This window comes from Sapajus apella, unplaced genomic scaffold, assembly GCF_009761245.1.
Source record: "Sapajus apella isolate SASKATOON/1434 unplaced genomic scaffold, GSC_monkey_1.0 scaffold57, whole genome shotgun sequence".
Classification (NCBI taxonomy): Eukaryota; Metazoa; Chordata; class Mammalia; order Primates; family Cebidae; genus Sapajus; species Sapajus apella.
The window spans coordinates 1,443,379-1,465,987 of record NW_022436997.1 but is presented as its reverse complement, the minus strand read 5'-3'; positions in this window follow the sequence as shown (position 1 = coordinate 1,465,987).

Genomic DNA, 22,609 nt, shown 5'->3' with positions numbered 1-22,609 from the left:
GTAGGGGGACCTTGAAGGCACCAGGTCCAGCCCTGTACCCCTCCCAGCTCTGACTCACACACCAGTCGAGGCCCTGTCCTCAAATCTCCCAGGAGTCCTGCTTCTAGCAGCCCTGAGATCTACCCTTCACTTTATCCTCACTTAGAAAACCCATCTGTCTTCTTCACCTCAAACCCAACCATCTCCACAGGGATTCCTCTAGTTGTCCAGTTAGCCTGATCACACACCAGCTGAGCCACTATCCATCAGTAATCCAGTGGCAACTGGGTGTTTGCTGAATTCCAAGCTGTAGTGGGTTGAATAGCGCCCCTTCAAAAGAAAAATAGTTCTACACAGAACCTAAAATGTGAATTTATTTGGAATAGGGACTTTTGCAGATAAGTTAAGGATCTCCAAATGAAATCATCCTAGATAGTGTGGACCCAAAATCCAGTAATGGAAGAGACAGAAAAAGACAGGACAGAGAGAAACAAAGGGCATGTGAAGACAGAGGCAGAGAATGGAGTGATGCGCCACAAGCCAAGGAATGTCAAGAACCACTAGAAGTCGGAAAGGTCAAGCAAATTTTTTCTTTAGAGCCTCCAGAGGGAGCATGGCCCTGCCAATACCTTAATTGTGGATTTCTAGCTTCAGAACTGTGAAGGAATAAATTTCTCTTGTGCTGAAGCACTGAGTTCATTGGTAATTTGTCGCAGCAGTCCTAAGAAACTGATATACAAGCTCTGGGCCTGATGTACAAGCCCTGGCTAAGGAAACATGGTATACAAAATCCTAGGAGTGAAGGGGAACTGTAACTTGTCTGGTCATAAAGTGAGGGGACCTGACTTTCCTCCTCTGAGGGGACCTGACTTTCGCCCTCCTCAAGGGGATATCGCCACTTGACAGCTATGTCCCCGAGGAGATCACTTGAGCTCCCTGGCTTCACTGCCCTTTTCTGTACATTGAAGGGGATAGACAGGACAAAGTCTATGAACTCCTGCAGTTCCAGTGTTGCCTTTTTTGTCTAAGAAATGGAGGTTATAACTACACAGGATAATGGTATCATAACTCTGACTCCCCACCATGAGAAGCACACTGAAAAGAGCATTACAGACTCTAGGATGGGAGAGTCTGAGTAGATTCAGGGAAGTTTCCAGGGCAGGTGGCCTCTGAGCTCAAGGGCAGTTGGCTAAAAGGGAGGAGGGAGGGCATTGATGACCGGACGGAGAAGTCAATGTGCAGAGGTCAGATGAGAGAGTGGCAAGGAGGAAACCAGCCAGGCTAGGGCAGAGAGGACCACAGGAGCACCATATCAAAACTCACCCAGAAATCAGCCTTTGGTAACCTCTGCCCCATAGCCAGGGTTCACCATAGAGGGAAGTGCTTTCCTCCATAGGAGAGACCAGGCTGACCCTTAGGTCACACACATCTACATTAAAGAAATATGGATTGAGCACTCACTGTCACCCTGCAGTGTCCTGGGCACTAAAGAATCTGTGGGGACACAGCCTTTGTCCTCAGTGGGCATACAATCTTATGGTGGAGGCAGCCCATTGAGCATGTAACTGTGTTCAGAGAGGTCGGTATTTAGGCAGAAAAATGCACAGAGGAGCTTCTGCTGCTGTTTGTGGGGCTGGGACATCTTCCTGGAAGAAGGGACATTTAAGTTACTTGAGAAATGAATAAAATTGGCCAGTTGACAGGAGTGGTGAGAGTGTCCCTGTAACTCTCGTGTGAGACTGTGTAAAATGAGGAAGCAGAAATATACAACAGGAATAAATAGGAACCGTGAGAAAAGGTAAGAAGAACCAATTAGAAAACATGGCCATCTGGGCCATCTGGCACTGGGGCAAATATCCCTGCACAAACAAGAGCCTGCCAGGTACCACTCCAGTCCTATAATGCAAGCTTAAAAGAGATTCTGTGTACTTGGCTTATCTCAAAGGTAAAAAAGACTGGAATTCTTAGAAACACCATCATCCAACATGTTCAACAGAGACATCTCAATGCTCTAACAATTGCTTCATGCAGATCTCATGTTCTAGCTGGGGCTGGTCTCCTGAGTCTCCCTGTGTTTTTTACAGGCCAGTCTTCACTCACGTTCTTGCTGTGACTCTTCTCTCCCTCTCTTAGTCTTTGGAAGAGAGCAGGGCCTTTGATATGGTTTGGCTGTGTCCCCACCCAAATCTCATCTTGAATTCCCACGTGTTAGGGAGGGAACCCAGTGGGAGATTGTTGAATCATGGTGGCAGGTTTTTCCCATGCTGTTCTTATGATAGTGAATAAGTCTCACAAGATCTGATGGTTTTTAAAAGGGGAGTTTCCCTGCCCAAGCTCTCTTCTCTTGTCTGCTGCCATGCGAGACATGCCTTTCACCTTCTGCCATGATCATGAGGCCTCCCCAGCCATGTGGAACTGTAAATCTATTAAACCTCTTTCTTATGTAAATTGCCCAGTCTCAGGTATGTCTTTATTATATGTCTGAAAACAGACTAATACAACCTTCATCTTGCCTTTGCTTGCCAGCCCACTCATGGGTGCTCAACTCTCTGTAAGATGTTTCTGTAGGATGACCAGTGTCCATTATATGGGTGCCCTTTGACCTTCTGGAATCCCTCCATTCTGATGGGCCATTGGAAGCTGTCTGACACAGGCCCAGTCCCTTAACTGGATCTTATCAAAGGCCTACTAGGTTCAAGGCATCATGCACACACAAAAATGCCTGCTTCAGGGAATTAACAATCTGGTCCTGCAAATGAGATACAAATGTATAAAAATGTAAACAGAATTATAAAATGTCAAGATATTGGGGGATGATAGATGACCTCTGAGTTGATTTCATGGACGACAATGCCAGTATCCCCCAGACTTTCAGATCTAGCTAAGGCAAAATGCTAGGATAGAGGACCCATGGCTCTGAACTCAGGGACATCAAAGGGTCATGACTCTGTCCTGGATCCTCCTGTATAACCAGTGGTCTTGCAAGCCTTTGGAAGAGTCCAAGAAGGAGAAAGAAAATGAAGACTTTATGTGTCCCTTCATGCGATACCTTGCCCAGTCTTACCCAACTCATCTGTGGATTTGACAGATTCCATCACATCCCTCTGTGTAGATAGGGACACGAGAGGAGATGGACCAAATCTCCCTGTCGCTGCCTAATTTACCTCAGTCATCTCCTCCCCCTATGTATCTCTCTCTATCTTTTTGGCCATCAATACCTGCTTGTCTTCTTCTCTTTCAAATTCTCCATAAGCTTCCTTCCTGTGGTTTTCTCTCTCACTACCTCTGTCTTTCTGTCTCTCAGTCTGTCTCTTTCGGTTACCCACACAAAAATGTTTTTCAGGGAAACCCATTTCACTTGTCTCAATAAGCTTCAGTTCTAGTTTATTAGAGTGAAAGTAATCAAGGTTTAAAATTTAAAAAAAAAATAGACATTTACAGAAAAGCCCAGATATGGTTGTGATAGCATTTCAGGTCATGGAGGGGACAGGGAAAAGAAAATAAACTAGATAGAATGGAAATGTTGAGACTGGGGAGCCAGGTCACATGGTGTTGGCAATCTGCCACTCGAGTGGCCACCACTCTGTACCCTGTGGGCCCCCATCCCTATATCCCTTGGACAGTTCTCCAGGGAGGTTCCAGGGGTCAAAGCCCTTGAGAAGTTCCACTGCAATGAACTTTGTTTGTAGAGATGTCTGACCCAGGAGCCCACATTTTGGCTTCTCTATGGAATGCAGAGTTCTGTAGGTCATGGGCAAGGCCTCTGCTGCATGGAGGAAGGAGTATTGCTGATTCCATGTTAGAACCTGAGGGACTTTGCAGAGGATCCCATCCATCCTCTGCCTAACAGAAAGGGAACCTGAAGCCTGAGTGGAAGGGTTGTCCATAATCCCACCCCCTGTTAGGGCCAGAGCCAAACCCCAGACATTTCTCCCTCATCTTTTCACTGTCCTTCCCAGGTTCCAGCCTCAGTTTCGTCTTGGATGGGCAACTTCAAGTGAGACACTTAACCTCTCTGAGCCTCCAAGTTCTTTTCTGTAAAATTAGGGGCATTGAAGTGAGCATTTTGGATAGCTTCTTACAGGTGCTACATGTTTTTTATAATTATTCTCACGCTTAACTGTGACAACAGATTTGTGTTTTACAGTAGTCATTAAAATTCCCATGCGATCAGGGAAAAATAAAATGAGTCTCTCTGAGATAAGTCAACTCCTAAAGATCATGCAACTCATAGAGTGGTTTATCTGTGTCTCCCAAGCTGTACTAACTGTAGATTTTGGAGGATAATGAGAAGGAATGCAGAACCAGAGATCAGGCTCTCTACACTCCCAGGCCCCTCCATGCAGCTTCTACTGTGGAGGCAGGGAGTACCTCCAGTCCAACCCCACCATGAGTGGAGTGGTGCCCACAGGAGGACAGTCTGGCCCACTCTTTCATGGAATGTCATAATGTTGCCTTCCCCTTTGCCTGCTGATCAGGGTCCTGCCTCCCAAAAGTGATCTAGGCCAGTGTCCCACCCAGAATCAAGAGGCATTCAGCCATGTTCTCATACTTGGGTTTCTATCCATCAAGAGAGAGGCATAGAGATGCCCAAAGCCCCCTCTCAGAACAGCCAGCTGATCCCATCATTGAGAGAATCTATTTGGAGAAGTGACAGCTCCCTAGCTTGTTCTTGTCCTGCTTACACAGCAGTGCAGTGTTTCCAGCTGGCATTTGCAAAGGCCACTTGCCTCACTTTGCATTCAGGACTCTTCGCCACCAGCCAGTGCTCAGAGTGGCTGGACTGTTAGATGTGTCTTTGCACACAGCACTCACACACATGCACACCAAATGCTGTTATTTTTAATAAGACTTCCTTTTTCCCCTCCTCTCCTGAAAATCCAATAGAATTCTCTGCAGGGCAGAGGCCAAGAGGGCAGCCATCCACATCATATGATTTGCAGACAGCAGAAATGTCCGCATTCTTAGCTCCTGTGTTAATTACCCTTTTATTGTCTTTTCCCTCCAGCCTTCTGCAAGGGGCATTATCTGGCCCAGACATCTTTGCACTTGACATATCCTTGGCACTTGTTTCTATTTAAAGTAGCACTTATTATGTATAGCCTTACATTATTATTTCACTATTTACTGTGTGAGAAAATTTTCTCTCCAACTAGGTTATAGCTCCTATGGGGAGAATATTGATACACCTCTATATTTTGGGGCAATGGATCTCTGAAATTCTAGGATTTATATAGTAGCTTAAACTTTAATTTTTCAGACTCTCTGATACCACTCAGGAGTGGATCCTTTTAGGTTAACTTTTCCCTAGAAGACCCTTGTCCCTTAAGTTGACTCCTGCTTCTCCATTAAGGCCCACTTGCAATCTGTTCTTTAGGACATCCCTCCCCTGGGCTCACTCCCACCACCCTTAGTACACACCTTACAGATTGTCTTACCACAGTGGTTCATATTTAAATATCTAGCTGACTCTCCATTTGGAAAGTGAGCACCTTGGAAGGTGAGTAAGTGCCATAACCAGGAAAAGCTTGCAGGATGAGCTGGGATCTCAGGTGTATATGCTTGAGAAAGAAGGAAGTTGAAACTAGATGGAGAGGGAAGAGGAAACTAACCCAAGTGTCCCAGTTTCTACCCACAGGAGTTCTTCCATTTGTGTCAAGTACTGCTCCCTGGAAGGGGTCTTATAGAAAGCACTTTGGATAAAGAGTACAGATCCCAAGGTGCTTGGTGATACCACATAGGGTTCAAGCCTCTATCTGCATACCAGGGAGTTCACTTTGGGAGGTAAAGCACTATGGCAAGAAAATACTCGGGGGAGGAGCAGTGTTTGAATACACATAGACTGTGGCATCAAGGCACTGACCCTGAAGAAAAAGGAAAGTAGAAAAATGGGCTGTATGCTCTCAGGGAAGTAATCTAGGTAGAGCTCAGGCAAACAGACTAAAGTTTGAGGTGCTATTTCAAGCCCAAAATGGAATGAAGAAACTGTACAGATAAGCCAAGGCAGGAGCCCAGATGCAGGTACAGGAGCACATTTCAGCAGAAAGAGAAATTCTTGAGGACTATACACGAATCTTCATGGAGCATTCCTGGGCAACAGTTGAATTCCAGTCCCCATCAGATGGTGGAGGTAAGGCTCCCAAATGAGTTATTGTCCTCTTCAGGTATAGCTCTGGAATTAGGAGTGAACCAGAGTAGCATGGAAGGAGTAGAGAACAAGAAATCAAAGTCAGATGGGGGATACCTAGGCCAGGGAGAAGAGTCCTTTCTCTATTTTACATCTGCCATACCCAAGAAATTGCTTGATGCATACTAAAGAGTCAATAGAAATTTGTCAGAGTAGAGTTTAAAAGAGAGAGGCTTCCAGATACCTTTCCATCATTTTGGCAAGTAACTCCCTGATTTCCTGGCCAGCCCTTGCTTACTGGAACCCTTCATCCAGTGCCACAGAGAAAGTGCAATTCCCCTCCTGCACTGCTGCTCATTACCAAGAAAAATGACAGCTTGATGGTCTTCCAGCAAGAGAGAACAATCTATTTCATTTGAAAGTTTGGTAATTGATTAGGGCAATAGATTTTCCTCAAGACAGCCTCCCTGGGAGAGTCTGGCAAGGGCACAAGATTTACATACATCAGACTCACTCTGCCTGCAAAATCTGTCTTAGAGGATGAGATCACAAAGCCATTACTGGATTGCGGGGAGCTGGAAGAGTGGGAAGGCAGAGTGGAATTCCCAGACATCATTTCTCAACAACAAGGACCATGGCTAGTTCAGAACGTTTTCAAGTACTTTCTGTCAGCAACTTTCAGGTAAATCCAAGGCTCTGTCTACTCAGGGTGTGATCAAGCAAGTGATTCTTCAAGGGTCTCTGTTGACCAAGCTTCTTTGTAGATGGAGCCCAGAAACTTACTATTAGCCTATGTGATCACCAACAAAGGCTACACTATTCCGTGCCTGTACCACAGACCCAGTGAAATGATATCCTGAGAGGTTATATCATGGGGTTACCTTGAAGGTCAGCAGGGTCAGCTTTTAGCAGATACTTGCTCTCAGACTCTTTCTGGGGCATATCTTGATCTTATATACTGCCCTCTCCCCAGATTTTACTTCTGACTCGGTGTGTCTCTAGATCAAAATCTGCTGTAGAAAAACTTTCAGACCTGTCATTTACCTCATGTAAATATAAATCATGAAGTTCCCTTTCTCAGAGAAACATTCATTTTAAGCCTTATCACCCAATATGTGATAAAGAAATGTCCAGCATCATTATATTGGAAAGATGTTAGAGGGAATGTATACCAGGAACAAAGCCTATTTTTCAGTGCTACTTCCATTGTAATGACACTACACACCCCATTGTGTAATGAGACTTCCTTTCTTTGGTCACAACGCCACCTTCTAAATTAGTTGAGGCCAATAGGACTGTAATCAGAAGTTGACTGTGATACACAGCAGTTCGAATGTAGCCCCAAATGCAAAGGTTGAAGGGTAAGTGTGTTGAGATTTTATCCATATACACACAAAGAATTTATGGATGTATTGTGCCTGTATTGCCTGGCTCCAGATGTCTCAGCATTCTCAGTAAGAGTTAGGGCTGTGGACCCACAAATAGTGAGGGCACAATGACATATCTCTGGGGTGGCCTGAGGAAATTGGACATTCATATACTATGTTTCATTTTTACTGTATTGACTCAGACCCATAGTGGAGGAAGTTTCTCTCTTGATCAGCCAAAATTGGACCCAGTTTCCACAAGGACCCCATAGACTAAGAGACCACCTCCACCCACTTCTCCACCTAACACATAGAGTGCTCTGCCTGGAATAGTGAAAAACTGTGCTGTTTATGTTCATCTTCAGGTAGAGATCCTACCCTTTCTAACTTACAGTTCCTAGTTTCATCTCTGGAACTAAAAAGTTGATAGCATCAGCCAGTAGATGAAGGAAAAATTTCAAAAAAAAATTTTTTTTCCAAGGATGATATCATGGAAATTGTATTAGTCCCTTCTTACACTGCTATAAAGACACGCATAAGACTGGGTAATTTATTTTAAAAACAGGTTTAATTGGCTCTGCAGGCTGTACAGGCTTCTGCTTCTGGGGAGGCCTCAGGAAACTTACAATCATGGTGAAAGGTAAAGGAGAAGCAGGCACATCTTCACATGGCTGACAGGAGAGAGACAGCATGCAAACGGGAGGGTGCTACACACTTTCAAACAACCAGAACTTATGAGAACTCTATGATGAGACAACACTACAGGAATGGTGCTAAACTATTAGAAACCACCCCCATGATCCATTCACCTCCCACAAGGCCCCATCTCCAACATTGGGAATTATAATTCAACATGAGATTTGGGTGGGGACACAGAGCCAAATCATATCAGAGGTAAACAACCACTTAAAACTGGCCTTGTAGATGAACTTGAGGTATTAGAAAATGCTGTGGATCTATTAGAAAATGCTGTGGATGCCTACATTAAGTGAGCATCCTAATGTAGACCTGACCTATATTCTTTGGTAAGCATAAGGTAATATAGGAAGCATACCTGTCCATCAGCAACTTTATTGAGCTTCTGTGATGTGCAAGATTTCATTCTCTGAAGGATACAAAGATGAGTAAAGCCCAACCCATATCCTCAAGATGTAGATGGAGAAACACCCATGTAGTAACTACCACAAACTCATTATTGCCTTTACTGTACTGGCAGTAATACATAAATCCGTTTATTTATTAAATGGATTTATGCTACATTCTTTCTCCTGTTCCATCATGCTACATTCTTTCCCCTGTTCTACATTTTGTCAAATAGAAATGCAAGTGCCAAGTTCAATGATTCTCTTGAAACACAATAAGAAAACCAGAATCCTGTGAAGCATCCTGACAGCACTGATTTTTCCTGGGATAGGTGGAGAAGAACATGCTGACTGAGCAGAATTAGCATGCCATTCACACACATGTGAAAGAGGCCTAAAGTATGTGCCAGGCAAGACAACAGTGTCTGACTAAGTAGTTTGTGGATAAATATTTGTTCAAATCCGAGCTACTTGGGAGGCTGAATCACTTGCACCTGGGAGGTGGAGTTTGCAGTGAGCCGAGATCATGCCATTGCACTCCAACCTGGGCAACAAGAGTGAAACTGAAAAACAAAAACAAAAACAGAAAACAGCAATTAAAAATAGAAGACATTTCAAGTGGTTTCAATACAACTGTGATATCTGGATATTATGATTTTAAAGTAACTGCTTTGTCCTACTGACTGTAGCCTCACTGAGCTAAAATGAAATTTAAGGAGTGATGATGACAGAGAGTGTAGACAGAGTGTCAATTTGGCATCAAAAACATGGATTCTAAGCTTGATTAATACTAACTACCCAGGTTGGCCTTGGGCAGGTCTTTTAACGTTTCTGAGCTTCCGTTTTCTCATTAAGTAGACTGGGAAATGGAGTACAAAGTCATCAACAGAACCACTGGAGGTTAAATTCGTATTGGGGTGCTGGGAAACACATGCTCTAAGAAGGAAGAGATCAGCGTGTGGGCTGCTGTGAGCATAGAAAGCTTCACATGGAGGTGGAACTTGAGCCTTGAAAGGTGAGCAGGATCTAGAAGAGAAGAGAAAGTCCCACTCCGCAGACAGGGAGGGAAGTAAAAAAGCAGGCATAGCCTGGTTAATACTCGGGCAACCTCTGCAACTCATCCCTATGGATGCAGACACATGGGGCCTGGGAGAGAAGGCCTGGGCAAAGGCACAAATTGGTGCAATCATTGGGTTCATACTTCAGAAAACCGTGCATCACAACAAACAGAACCAGAGAAAGAAGGATTCAGACAGGAGGTTCTTGTGAATGAAGCGGGGCCTGCTCTGCATGCCTCTCCTTGAAGTTATCCATGGAACATAGCTTCAAATATCTAAGCCATTATGGTTACTACAGGAATTACTAACTGTAAGAATTCAAGTTGATAGGCAGTGTGAAGGTTTAGTATTAATAACTATTTGAGATAACCATTAATATTTGTACTTAATTTCTTTTCTGAAATTCTCCATACAAAACTTAATCTTTGAACTTTTAAGAGGAGAGGAGCTCTGCTCTACCAGGCATAAGGCTGTGTTGATGCTGAGGTCAGAGAGAAGACAATAAACTCTCCATGATGTATTGAATATCTATTTTTTCCTTCATTTCCTTTCCCTCCCCCTCTCCCTACTGTTTCCCTTTCTTTCCTCCCTCCCTTCTTCCCTTTTTTCTCTCTCTTTCTTTCAGCCAAACGTTAGTCAATGTCATAGAATTGAAAGGTCACTTGGGTAAGAGTTTGAAGACCTTGGTTCCCCTCCCAAATTTGCCATTAAAATAAATGTGTGAACCGGGCCAAGCCACTCTTTTTCTCTGGCCTTCAGCTTCCTCATTTGTAAAATGAAGGGTCTGGACAGATCTGTGATTTTTCAAACACTGCCCCAGGGGCCAGAGTGGGAGAGAAAGATAAGAGATGGGCTTTCCGAACCTGTACACACTCCTCAACCCAAAGAAGCAAACTTCTTTCCTTTTATATGCAGGGGAGGATATTCCATAATCATTCATTTGAAAAGAACACAGGGTTCTTTTTACTGCTTAATAGGAAAAAAAATAGAAACCCACTAGCCTATTTGATCTGGACAGTACTTTCCCACTCCGGGGCTATAGGTTTCCCCTGTTTATTGATTTCTGTCATGAGGAAAAAGGCATTGTATCTGATGCTATAAGATGGGAGAAGTATGAGCATTGGCTCCAAGGAGCTCACTCAGCTTCAAGATTAACCAGTGAGGGTTAAGTTAGTTAAGCCAGGGCACCAGAAGATATAGCACTCTGGGAAGAAATAGATCAAAATGGGCTGCTGTGAGCAGAGAAAGCCTCACATGGGGGTGGAACTTGAGCCTTGAAAGGCGAACAATATCTAGAAGAGAAGAGGAAACACTGTGCAGGCAGAGAAAGCTACTTCTCTCCCTAGGCTCTTACTGTGTGCTGTGAACTGGGCACAGGGACACAGAGGTTAATGAGACTGGTGGGGTCCCTACTGTCCTGGAGCATACAGTTCAGTGCGCTGTGCACAACTCACCAAAGGACACAGAGGGCTCAGGACCCACCTCCATCTGGTGGGCTTCATGGTGAAGACAGAGCTTTTCCCACAGATTCATCTGCCTCTGGTTAGCTTAGGGAAGGCTGCCTGAGTCAGCAGCAGGGCAGACAAATAACCTCGCGAAGTAACTTCTCATGAGACGTGGCCCTGGCTGATTGGGTTTGGCAGGAATTCCGAGACATTCCAATATTTGCACAAAGGGCAGGCCCTCACCCCAGCCAGGCTGACCTCAGCCTCCCCCCTCCCAATAGATAATTACGCCTCTAGGTCTCCAAAGCAAGCCCTGTTGTGGGTAACCCTTGGAAGTGACATGCTGTTTTCTGATGGGAATTAAAGGGTCTGGAGTGGCCAAAAGGCTTCTCAGCAGGAGGGTTTGTTATTCTTATAATTGTGGCATTAAATCTCAGGCTGGGAATTACATCAACATTCATGCTGCTATCCAGCTTGCCGAATTTGCTTCTTTTGACAGACTTTATCATGGCCAGAGCCAGTCTCACCCAGAGGTGAAGGCGGCCACCGGTGCTTGGCTGGAAGTTGTAAATCCTGGAACTCGAGGAACTCCATACCCTGACCTTCCCTCCCAGGACTTTCTCTCCTTTTGACTGATGCCTGAAATTCTACCTTTGGGACTTTAGGGCATTCCACTGAAAACTTTCATCTCTTTTGCCCTGGGAGAAAATATTAGCTTAAGTTCATAGGGGTACAAAAAAATTGAAGTTCACTAGTTACAGAGAACAATTAGAAAACACCAGCTTGCTCAAGAGGGTAAGTGATATAAGAATAATGTGCTTTATTGTAACTGCTGTAGATGACTGTTGAACTCGAAGTTACAAATTAACACCGTATCTTAACTCTGACATCTTAAATTAGATATCTTAACTCCAAAGTAATAACAGCAATAATTAACACAACATCTAGATTCAGTCTGTTTTCTGCTCCATCTTATGGAATGGAATAGGGTATATATTTCCTAATTGCTATCCTATTATGTAAAAAAAACTGTTATCTAACAAAGCTTATATCACACAGTTCTGGGTTGCTCCTAGGCTTCTGAAACATCTTTGAGATCGTCCATCTCATTTCACAGCTGATGCAAACAGAATCCCTGTTCCCCACGTGAGACAAACTTCAGCTTTCATACTATTAAATATTTTGATTTTTGAATGAATAATAATCCTCTTTTAAAATTACACATCCATTGTTTGCATGTACCCAGTGTCAAACTCGAGCATAACTCCTCTATGATAGTGGCATTCATTCATTCATTCATTCAGCCTGTTACCAACTGTCAAGTACAGCATGGAAACTGGTAGAAAGCAAAGGTCCCAAACCAAGTTCACAGTCCAGAGGTGAAATAGACATTAGTAATTAAAACAGCCCTGTAACTGCTGGAATTGAGTCATGTCAGAGAGAACCCAGAAGAAGGGACTCGTTAACTTGGCTGTGGTCCGTGGAAAAGCTTTACAGAGGAGTGGCTCAAACTGCTGGTGTCTGGACTTGGCCACTGATGATCAGGGATTCAGAGCAAAGTTCACCCTTCCTTTGTGTTTCAGAAAAAGATAGATAATCTAGGTGACTACAATTGAATTTTTTTTCTAATTCTTTTCTTAGAAGAAAGAACAGGAGGACCTCAGGTTTTTTGACACCTCTTCAATAGAGGGTTGTCTTAGCTCCCTCTCCCTGGAGAACAAGCCCAGGGCAAGCAAGTTGCTTTGCGCAGGTGTCAGGGAAAATGAGATGTGTCCACTGTGATTCTGGTTAAGCTGAGAGTCCCAGCTGGCAAGGGGCCAGCCTGGTGGCACGCAAGTAATATAATATACAATCTAAATGTAAGCTTTTGTGGTCTGTTTGGGGAATCAATTAACAATAAGCATATACATCCATTTACAAAATAGCAGTGTGCTAGAGTATACCCACATTGTAATTGGAAACTAAAATAATACCAGGAGGAATAATCATTTTTAAAAATCCTCCAAAAAGCCGAGAGTAATACTAAGAAAATAAAATAAAAAATGTTGTCCATCTGCAGAGTTATATCCTTAGGGAAGCACTGCAGAGCACTCTAACAAGCAACTGGATCCATGTATAAATGAACTGAAACCCATGAAGGCAACAGAAGACAAGGTGGGTGTGGACCGAAAAAAATCTCCCTTGTAGATTAGCTACCCCTGAATCAAGCATAGTTCCATTTGATTGCTTTTTGTAGAAGATGGAATGCTCCAAGGCCAAGCACGACCCTCAGGGGAAATTATTCTTTATCTGCCCATTCACAGAGTCTCCAATGTTAGTTTTGAACTTGGATCATCCTTTCCCACTTCAGCACCCCCATGCCCATGCATGAGCATGAGCATACGCACACACACCTCACTCATTCACCCCTGGGGGAATACCAGACACATAATTTACTGTTAGCTGCCAGCTGGGGAAGATTCTCTGGCAGAGAACTAATTGGAATAAGGGGACAGAGTAAGCACAAAGAAGGACAAGGGAGCTCATAACCCCAACTTGTGTACTTGGCAGTCAAAAAGGGGCTAAGCGAAAGATCTCCTGGCTGATAATTCTAAGAAATTAAGCTAAAGGCTCAGAGAAATCCCACCCACACTGTTACTCCAGGATCTGCTCATCCCCGGGAGCCCGTGGTCTAGAAGCCCTTTGCCTATGAGATCACTCTGGATTCTACACTAAGGGGAGGCCTCTGAAAGAAACCAGAATCAGTTGGGAATCCTGCACTAGGAATTAGCTGGCTGGTGCCAACAACCACCTGGCAGTGGTATCAGGCTATTCTGGGTGTTAGCAGGCCCTTTCCATACATGGATGAGAGCTGGCAGCTACTGCCACTTTCACATGTGGGAAATCACACCTGTGGCATGCTTAGAGCTCTTTAGGCCAATGGGTGTGTCTTGTACATACCACTTGGTTGAAGTACCTAGAGGGAGGGAACCATATTTGGTATGTCCATAGAGAGTAAAAAGATGCTTTAACCATAATCTTAGAATGAGTCATTCAACCCCGTTAGGCTCAGTACCTAGCACTATTCCCTGCTTCACTGTAGAGAATCAAGATGTGGTTGTTACAGAAGCAGAGCCCACCTGAAATAAACATTGAGTCCCTACCAGGTATAAAGCCTCAACTAAAATCTCAAAAATTCCTTTCAGAAACATAAGTGTGCTACACGTGATTGTTGGCAAATCACCTGGCAGAGACCTAGGATAATGGGTGGTGCAGGTTATGAGTCCATGGGCATGCCTTAAACACACCCCTATGTCCCCCGGCCCCCAACCCAGTGCCTGCTACTGGGCTTTTCAATAGTACTAAGCACTAAATAAATACCTTTTGAATGATTGACTAAATGCATTTAAAATTGCACTTATGGCCAAGGCGGGTGGATCACGAGGTCAAGAGATCGAGACCATCCTGGTCAACATGGTGAAACCCCATCTCTACTAAAAATACAAAAAATTAGCTGGGCAAGGTGGTGCGTGCCTGTAATCCCAGCTACTCAGGAGGCAGAGGCAAGAGAATTGCCTGGACCCAGGAGGCGGAGGTTGCGGTGAGCCGAGATTGCGCCATTGCACTCCAGCCTGGGTAACATGAGTGAAACGCCGTCTCAAAAAAAAAAAAAAAAAAAAAAAAATTGCACTTATTTCTATTCTTTTTGATTAAAATGTATGGAATAAACTCTGCATGTAAAATGAGTTAAATCTTTATAGGAAATTGTTTTTCTGGGAGTTTCCATCCTGAGGAGGTGTGGCCCATGGGACAGTAAGCAACGTGGTATCCTGGGAAGAGCATGAAATCTCAGTATCAGAAAACATGGGTTCTCACACATCTAGCTGTGTGACCTAGGGCAATTACCTTCACCTCTGGGAAGATCTATTTCCTCCTCTCTAGACTAGAGAGAACAATTTATCTAATTTGTGGGAAACTGTGAGAAGATGAAAGAAAGACTTACCTTCTCAATGCAAATCCCAGTGCATATACAAACTGTTAGGATCACAATTATTACCATGACAGAAAGTCTGCACAGGTGACAGGGCCTTGGTGTCTGGGTGCTTCCCCAGCAGTGGGAATGGGTGGGCCTTCCTCCTCCCACCAGTTCCTCACAGGTACTCTAGAATCTGAACAGCTGGCCCAGGCCATGGTAGTGTCTATGACCATCCAAAAGGTCCACCTGTGGCCTGGAACCATAACCTGCCTCTCCCATCACTCACGTTCTATATCAAGTGACCTGTCTATAGTCATGCTTAGTACACCCATATATTTTGAAGGGAATTTTTGAGAGCTTAGTTGAGGCTTTAACCTGGTAGGGACTCAGTACCTGGTTGATGATGGACCTTGCTTCTACAACATCTTGATTATCCTTACTGATGAAGAGTAGTGCTAGGTACTGAGTCCAATAGGGTTTAATGACTAATTCCAAGATTACGGCAAAAGCATATTTGCAGCCTCTGGCATTGTGCTAGGAACTACTGGGAATAAGAATACATAACTGGCAAAGAGTACACAGAGTTAGGGACAGAAACTCACACAAGACTGACACTCAGTAACTGGATAGTGTGGTAAGCAGGACTCAGCTCAGGGACCAGAGAGAGTAACACAAGAAAAGTACAAAAAGACTTGGAAAATTGAGAGAAGCAGGAAAGAAGAGAGAGGCATGTAAATACAAGAAATAACTTTGGAAAAGACTCCAGAAAATAAGCCTGTTTCCTTTTTCCTTTTTTTCATAAAGTTGGCATTTGAGGAAACAGATTTACATATGAGATTATATCTAGCTCAAGTGACCTTTAAAATCCATTGTATTCCATAAACCAGCAAGTTGCAAGATTTAATGTGTATCGGAATCACCTGGTGAGTGTGTCAGAAATGCAGGCTCCTACAGAATCAGAGTCTCTGGGACTGGCCTTCATTAATGAATTTGTACTAAACAGCCAAGTGATTCTAGGACTTAAGCTGAGGGAGGCAGGAGGGGGTGCGGCTGATCATGTGTGGGCACGTCCATCTAGAAGGTAAGAGGCATTTTCCCAGAGGCCTATGAGGTTACTGGTCTTAGACATCATTACTCTTTGAGCTACGTCTCATTTGAGGGCAGCCTGCCATGGAGGAAAGCATGCTGGACTGGGAGTCAGCAGACTCATGTTCTAATCCTGCCTGGACTATTTGTCCCTTGAGTAATGTAAAGCAGTTATGTGCCTTTCTGACCTTCAGTTTGTACATACCAGTGGAAATCACAATCCTTCATATGGGGTTATTGTGGGTTTCAAATGGGAGCGTGCATATTAAAACACGTTAAGAAATAGAAAGTGCTATAGGAAAGTTGGCATCAAGTTCTGGGTATGATGTGTTGTGAAAAGGAGGCATTTTTTATGTTTACCCTTGCTATCCAAAACAGCTAAGCCCTAGAAGCATAAACACTATGATCCCATGAGAAAATGTCCACCTTGCAGTGATAAACTTGAGAAAGTAACCCCAGAAGGTGTGCCCTTGACATTGCAGACCTGGGAGAGTTTCAGCCCTGGCATCCTCAGAGCAGCAGCTTCCCAGCACCATCCCTCAGTCCCTGCCTCTCATTCTGCTGGAGGTGGCCCCGAGCGCGGGGTGGGAACAATCCTACTTAACTCACTACCCGGAATGGGAATGCCACAAAGCACATTTAATTCTGCACTGACAGTTCCCGGGAAACAGGCCTAGTTCTCCATCGACCTCTAAAATAGATGATGGTTTTGGTAATAGCACTTTCTTCAGAAAATTCCATTCATGTTCATTCATTTATTCTAGACCACAAATATTCATGAATTTTCTACACTATGCTTGTTGTTGTGGTTGTTGTTTGTTGTGTGAAGATTTCTGTTTGCTTGCTTGCTCACTTTACTCAGGTTCTCATTGGGTTTCCCAATTCTTATGAACATGTGGATCATTAGAAAATTATATTACCAAACAGCTATAACCTATTGCCTTGGGCAATAGAAGTCAGAGGCCATTTTGTTGAGGACACCTGGTTTAAGCACCTGGGTTGCTTGGGGTTCCCATTGCTACTAAGTTCCAATGCAGAGCGTGCCATGGCTTGGCACATGTGTAGCCAAAAAACTGATCTATCCAGTTCATGGGTGGGAGGGCAGACTATCTTAGCATAAACCCCGCAAATGGTCTACGGCAGGCTGTGTCTACGCTGGTCACCGGTGGGGTGTGGGATGGGTGTTCTTCATTGTTCCAGCTGGTGAGAATTGTAGTTGACACTCAATTTGAGAAAAAAATTTAAAAAGGAGGGAAATGCCAAGAAAGTTATTCCAGCCCCTGCCCCTGTGCTGAGTCTGGATAACCTGGCGCACACACCTTGAGATGTGGATAAGTATCACAAAGACAGATCACCGAGGGCAGCAGCAGTGAGTACTCTCATCACTAGTTAACATTCTTTAACCCCACCAAATCTCCCCTGTCTTTAAAGACCAAGTGCAAATGATGCATCCTGCCTATAACCCTCCCCACCTGCCGCCTGCCTCTGCTCTAACATAGCCACTGCCTGGATCTCCACTGAGGGCTTCCTTTAAGGGCACAATTTTGCTTTTCCCAGGGCATCCAGATCTCTGGCCACATTTGTCAAGAACTTACCCTACACTAGGCCGTTTGTGTGCATTTTACTGTTTAATCCTCATATCTGTCCTTTGAAGAAGATTTTGTCATCCTTATTTTGCAGATGAGGGAATGAGAGATGCAGAAAAATTAAAGAACTTGCCCCAAAGACACATAAGTTGTAAAGGATGGAGGTGAATTGAACCTCAGGACTGGACACAAAACTAGAGCTCACCTGGATACTCTGGGCTGCCTCTAATACCTGTCTTTCCTGGCTATTGTAAGGATTGGCAGTAAGAAATATAAAGCACCTGGGATGGAGTCTGGTACTTAGTAGGTGCTCAATAAGTGATCCTTATTACTACTACTCTCAGCCTCAGGCTGTGAGACTTGATTGTTCACAGACCTGTCTTCCTCTTGAACCTTGAGTGGAGAGTGTATTTTATTCACTTAGTGCCCTCAACACCCCAACAAGTGTCTGACTACTCAATGTTTTGTACTGATGAGGTCTTCAATAAATGCTTATTCCATTCCATTGCATTGTGTTGAACTCAGCTGGGACTTGAAGACCCAGCAGGGTGTCAATAGAATAAGAGAAAGAAAAGACAAAGGCAGTGAGAGGGGTGTGTCCCTGACAGGGTGTGGGACAAGCCCAGCAGGACCTGACATGAGAGGAAGGGTTGGACATTGGCCTCAGGAAAGCCCAGAACAGCCTGAACGGTAGGCAAGGCACACTGAACCTAGTTCTCCATCCAGACCCATACGTCCACATCAGAAGGCCAACAGGTGACACATACACATGAAACGTTGGCATTTCATTCTTCTTAATTCAGGGCTCATTTAGAGAAATGGGTAAGTGATGTCTTCATGGAAAGAGCACAGGACTGGATATGAAAACACACAGGTGTAGATCTAACTCTGCTAAGCTCTTAAATGCCTCACCTGCCTTCTCTGGCCTCAGCTGCTCCTCTACATCTCATATGCAAAATAAAATGTAGGCACTATGCCCCCCTCACCACGCGTTCCCCTGCCCCCCGGCCCCCAGCCAGCCCCTGCCCAGCTTCCTGCCTATTTTTCCTCACCCTAGCATTTGGAATTGAAGGAAAGTTTTCTTCCAACTTTGGTGAGATTTCTGGTAGGACTAAATCAGGAGACTTAAAGCATCTTACCTACCTTCTGACTACACGCGGGTCACCAGAAATTGAATAATTTACAAATTTCGAGGCAGATAACTCTGTGTGTGTGTGTGTGTGTGTGTGTGTGTGTGTGTGTGTGTGTGTGTGAGAGAGAGAGAGAGAGAGAGAGAGAGATTATTATCAAGATGAAATATTGAAGTCAAATTTGAAACTACAGGGATGATATAGAAAGCTCCAAGGCAGCTTTTAATAACTACCTGCCTGTTTAAATTTAGAACAATCTTATGCCTTCCAGACAAAAAGGATACCTCTTGGGGGTAATTCCTGAGATGTTTTTGAAATCTTTGCATATAGACACACACACACACACACGCAGCTGCCCTCCCTTGAGCTCTTTGTCCATCCCATAAAAATGTTCCCTCTGACCTACCTAAGGTATTTTTTTAAAATGTGACTCCTATTGGTAATGAATCAAATGTAATATCTTGTAGTTAATCATAAAACTAAGCAAATGAAACAGGACTTCATGGGCTCATCCCTGGACTTCTGTCTCCCTGACTCCTCTTTTGGGAAAGGTTGAGTGGGTTAGGCTTGAAGTGAGTGACTGTAGCATTGCTGGTGCATCCACCCTGCAGGTCTTGAGGAAAGTCCCTTCTCCTACCACTTCCAAAATCCCTAGAGATATGCAGCTTAGATATGCCTTGGCTCCATTTCCCTTTATTACTGGTTATTAACTCCTTTGACTTGTTCTGAAAGTGTGCCAAAGCCCTTGGTCCAGACACAGAAATGGCTTTTATTAAACACTAGTAATAAAAATATGCTTATATCACCATGTTAATTTCAAAATGCTCACAAACTTATTTGCAATGCATTCCAATTAGCATTTGGTAGATCTGCCCAAGAGTATTAACACATTTTAGATGATGCTTCCTAACAGCAGGAGTGTATTTTCTGTTTGTGTCCATAGGAACTGTGACCCATAAACATACAGTCGATCACAATGCAATAGCAATTCCCCACTTACAATTGTATAAATTCAAATTTGCAGGAGAAGTGCTGGTTTTAAAGTAGTTGATGGTGGCCATTTTGTTTCTAGGTGTTTGCTGAGACATTGTAGAATTCCAGGTGCATCTTCAGACTCTTTCATACTACAATAAATCTCACCAAATCAGTTCACTGGTTCAAAGAGTATTTGTAAGCAAAAAGAGAGGAAAATGTAAAAATGTTAAATGGTAAATAAAAGCATCATTTTACTTAGTTAAAGAAAGAAAGAAGACAGTAAGACTCTGCATATAAGAGATAGCATCAGAGAAAATGAACTTACGCTGTGGCTATAAGTATCTGAGTTATGCAGGGAGGATCTTTAGTGTAGCGTATCTCAGCCTGCACAACCATTCTCTTCCCAACAGTGACCCCTCATGGCTTATGGTCACTGGAATTCTCTGTCCAGCTGAAGGGAATAAAAAAATCCTCTTAGCTGCTATGATCTAAGAGCACCTTGTATACAGCCAGAAGTCATTCTCAGGATGCCTTGATACTGCAGCAAAATGTTCATTCCTCATTGGTGCCTGAGAGGCAGGCTTTCCTGAAGGCATTAACCAATAGCTTGGTGCTATCAGGCATCCTCACCAATCAATAACACCAGACTAAGTGTGCTTGGCACTATGGATACAGAAGAAAGAATCACAGGATATCTGAGTCAAGTAGCTTTGTAATTTACTTGGAAAGATAAAGAAACTAACCAGAAAATCCAGTAAATGAAAAACAGTAGGGCCACGCTAGTGCTTCTGATAAGAAGTGATTTTGGAGTGAACTTGAGAGGTCAGTAAGGGATCACAGGGTGTATAATGTTAGAGAACTGAGTCATAAAGAGGGGGGAGATGGGTAGAATTCTGACTTAGCTAGAACAGAAAGTTTGTGGGGAGGAGGAAGGGGAAATACATTGCGGACAAGAGAATGGAGCAAGATTGTAAGGCCTGAGCCAGGCAAAGTAGGGTGGATTCTTTGGATCAGGAACTTTATGGGCAAGGAGGGAGTTGCTAAGAAATTCACCACATCCCCACATAGAACACAAATAGAGAAAACTTAATTATGGAACAAGGAATCAGACAGGAAGAAGGTTCTTGAAAATCAGAATAAGGGACACTGAATGGGTAATAATGGAAGGTTATAAACAAAAAATGTCAAACCTATACGGGTCTTGGGTATAATCTACCAAAACCTTCATTTTATAGACCAGAAAAGTAAGGCCCACAGAGGGACATGACTTGCCCAAAAGTCACATCGCTGGTTAATGACAGAGCTAAGATCTTTCACTATCTGTTCCCAAGAATCTTCCAAGAAAAGGAAACTTGGCTGTCTGTCCTGAGGAATTTATGTGCTTCATGTCCTGTGGGATGGGTTGGGATGGCAGATTTATCAAGGTTCTATTAAGCCCTTAGGTGGCACCTCTCAGCTCCTGAGATGACACTAACAAATCCAAGGCTTAAGATGATTAGGGGTAAGGTGGCTTTTATGATCCCATTTTTCATCTCAAAAATCTTAACTCACACCTCCTTAGATGTCTTATTTATTGCAGATAATGTTGATGGTATTAGAGAAAACAGCTTAAGAGAAAACAAAAGACAGACTTCTCTTAAAGTTAGCAATAACAATAGAATTCCATAAATCACTCAATTTATGCCTTAATCTATTCAACTTTTTACAAGAATGAAGACAACATTCAGAGGAAATATGTAGTTCAAGTCTTTTCTACAGACTCATGATATGGAAAGGATGTGGCATTTCGAGTCCAAAGCCTTGGATTAAGTTCTAGCCTGGATACTTATAGCAACCAGGTCCATTTAGGCAAGTCAGTTGTTCTAAGTTTATTTTTCTAAACTGTAAAGTTCAGTATCTCATAGAACTGTGAGGATTTAATGCAATTATATATTTTTAAGTGCTTTGCAAACCTGTAAATGGACATACAAATGTGAACGATTACAGGTCATAACTCTTCTCTACCACCCATAATTTCTTTCCTGGAAAGCTATTCTTGTGACCAAATCAACAGCTCTTTCCAAGAAAAAATATTTGCTTATTGATGTAAAGTCTTGACACTGCACCCTGGGAACATCGTCCTATAATCAAGGGCACATGTGTATGCACGCATGTGTGTGCCCAGAGGGCCACGACTAGGCTAAAAGGCCCTTATGACATCCTTGTAGGAATTATTTCCCCTTCCCTCCAGGCAGATGCAGCTCCATGCTGACTTGTGGAACGCAGGTTTGGCTTCAGGCCACACTTACTCTTTTGACCAAGGGTATAATGGCTCACAACAGCTGTGTGTGTGTGTGTGTGTGTGTGTGTGTGTGTGTGTGTGTATGTATGTCTATATGCAAAGATTTCAAAAACATCTCAGAAATTATTCCCAAGAGATACCCTTTTTGTCTGGAAGGCATAAGATTGTTCTAGGTTTATACAGGGAGGTGGATATTTAAAGCTGCCATTAAGCTTTCAATATCATTCCTGTAGTTTCAAATATGACTTTAGAATTGATGTAGAAAAAGACTCACTGACATCCTGACATCTCAGGATCTCACCAGTCAGCTTACCTGGATTGAAGACTTTTGAACATCCGTGCTGGCCAGGAGCACTCACCCCACAGGATCATAAATCACAAATAGTTGTTCTTTATCTCAGTTTACTTCACGAATTAATTATTCAGCCAATAGTAACCCTATTTCTCTGTCTCCACCATTAAAACACACACACACACACACACACACACACATACACACACACACACCATACACACACACTTGGATCAATCAAACCCT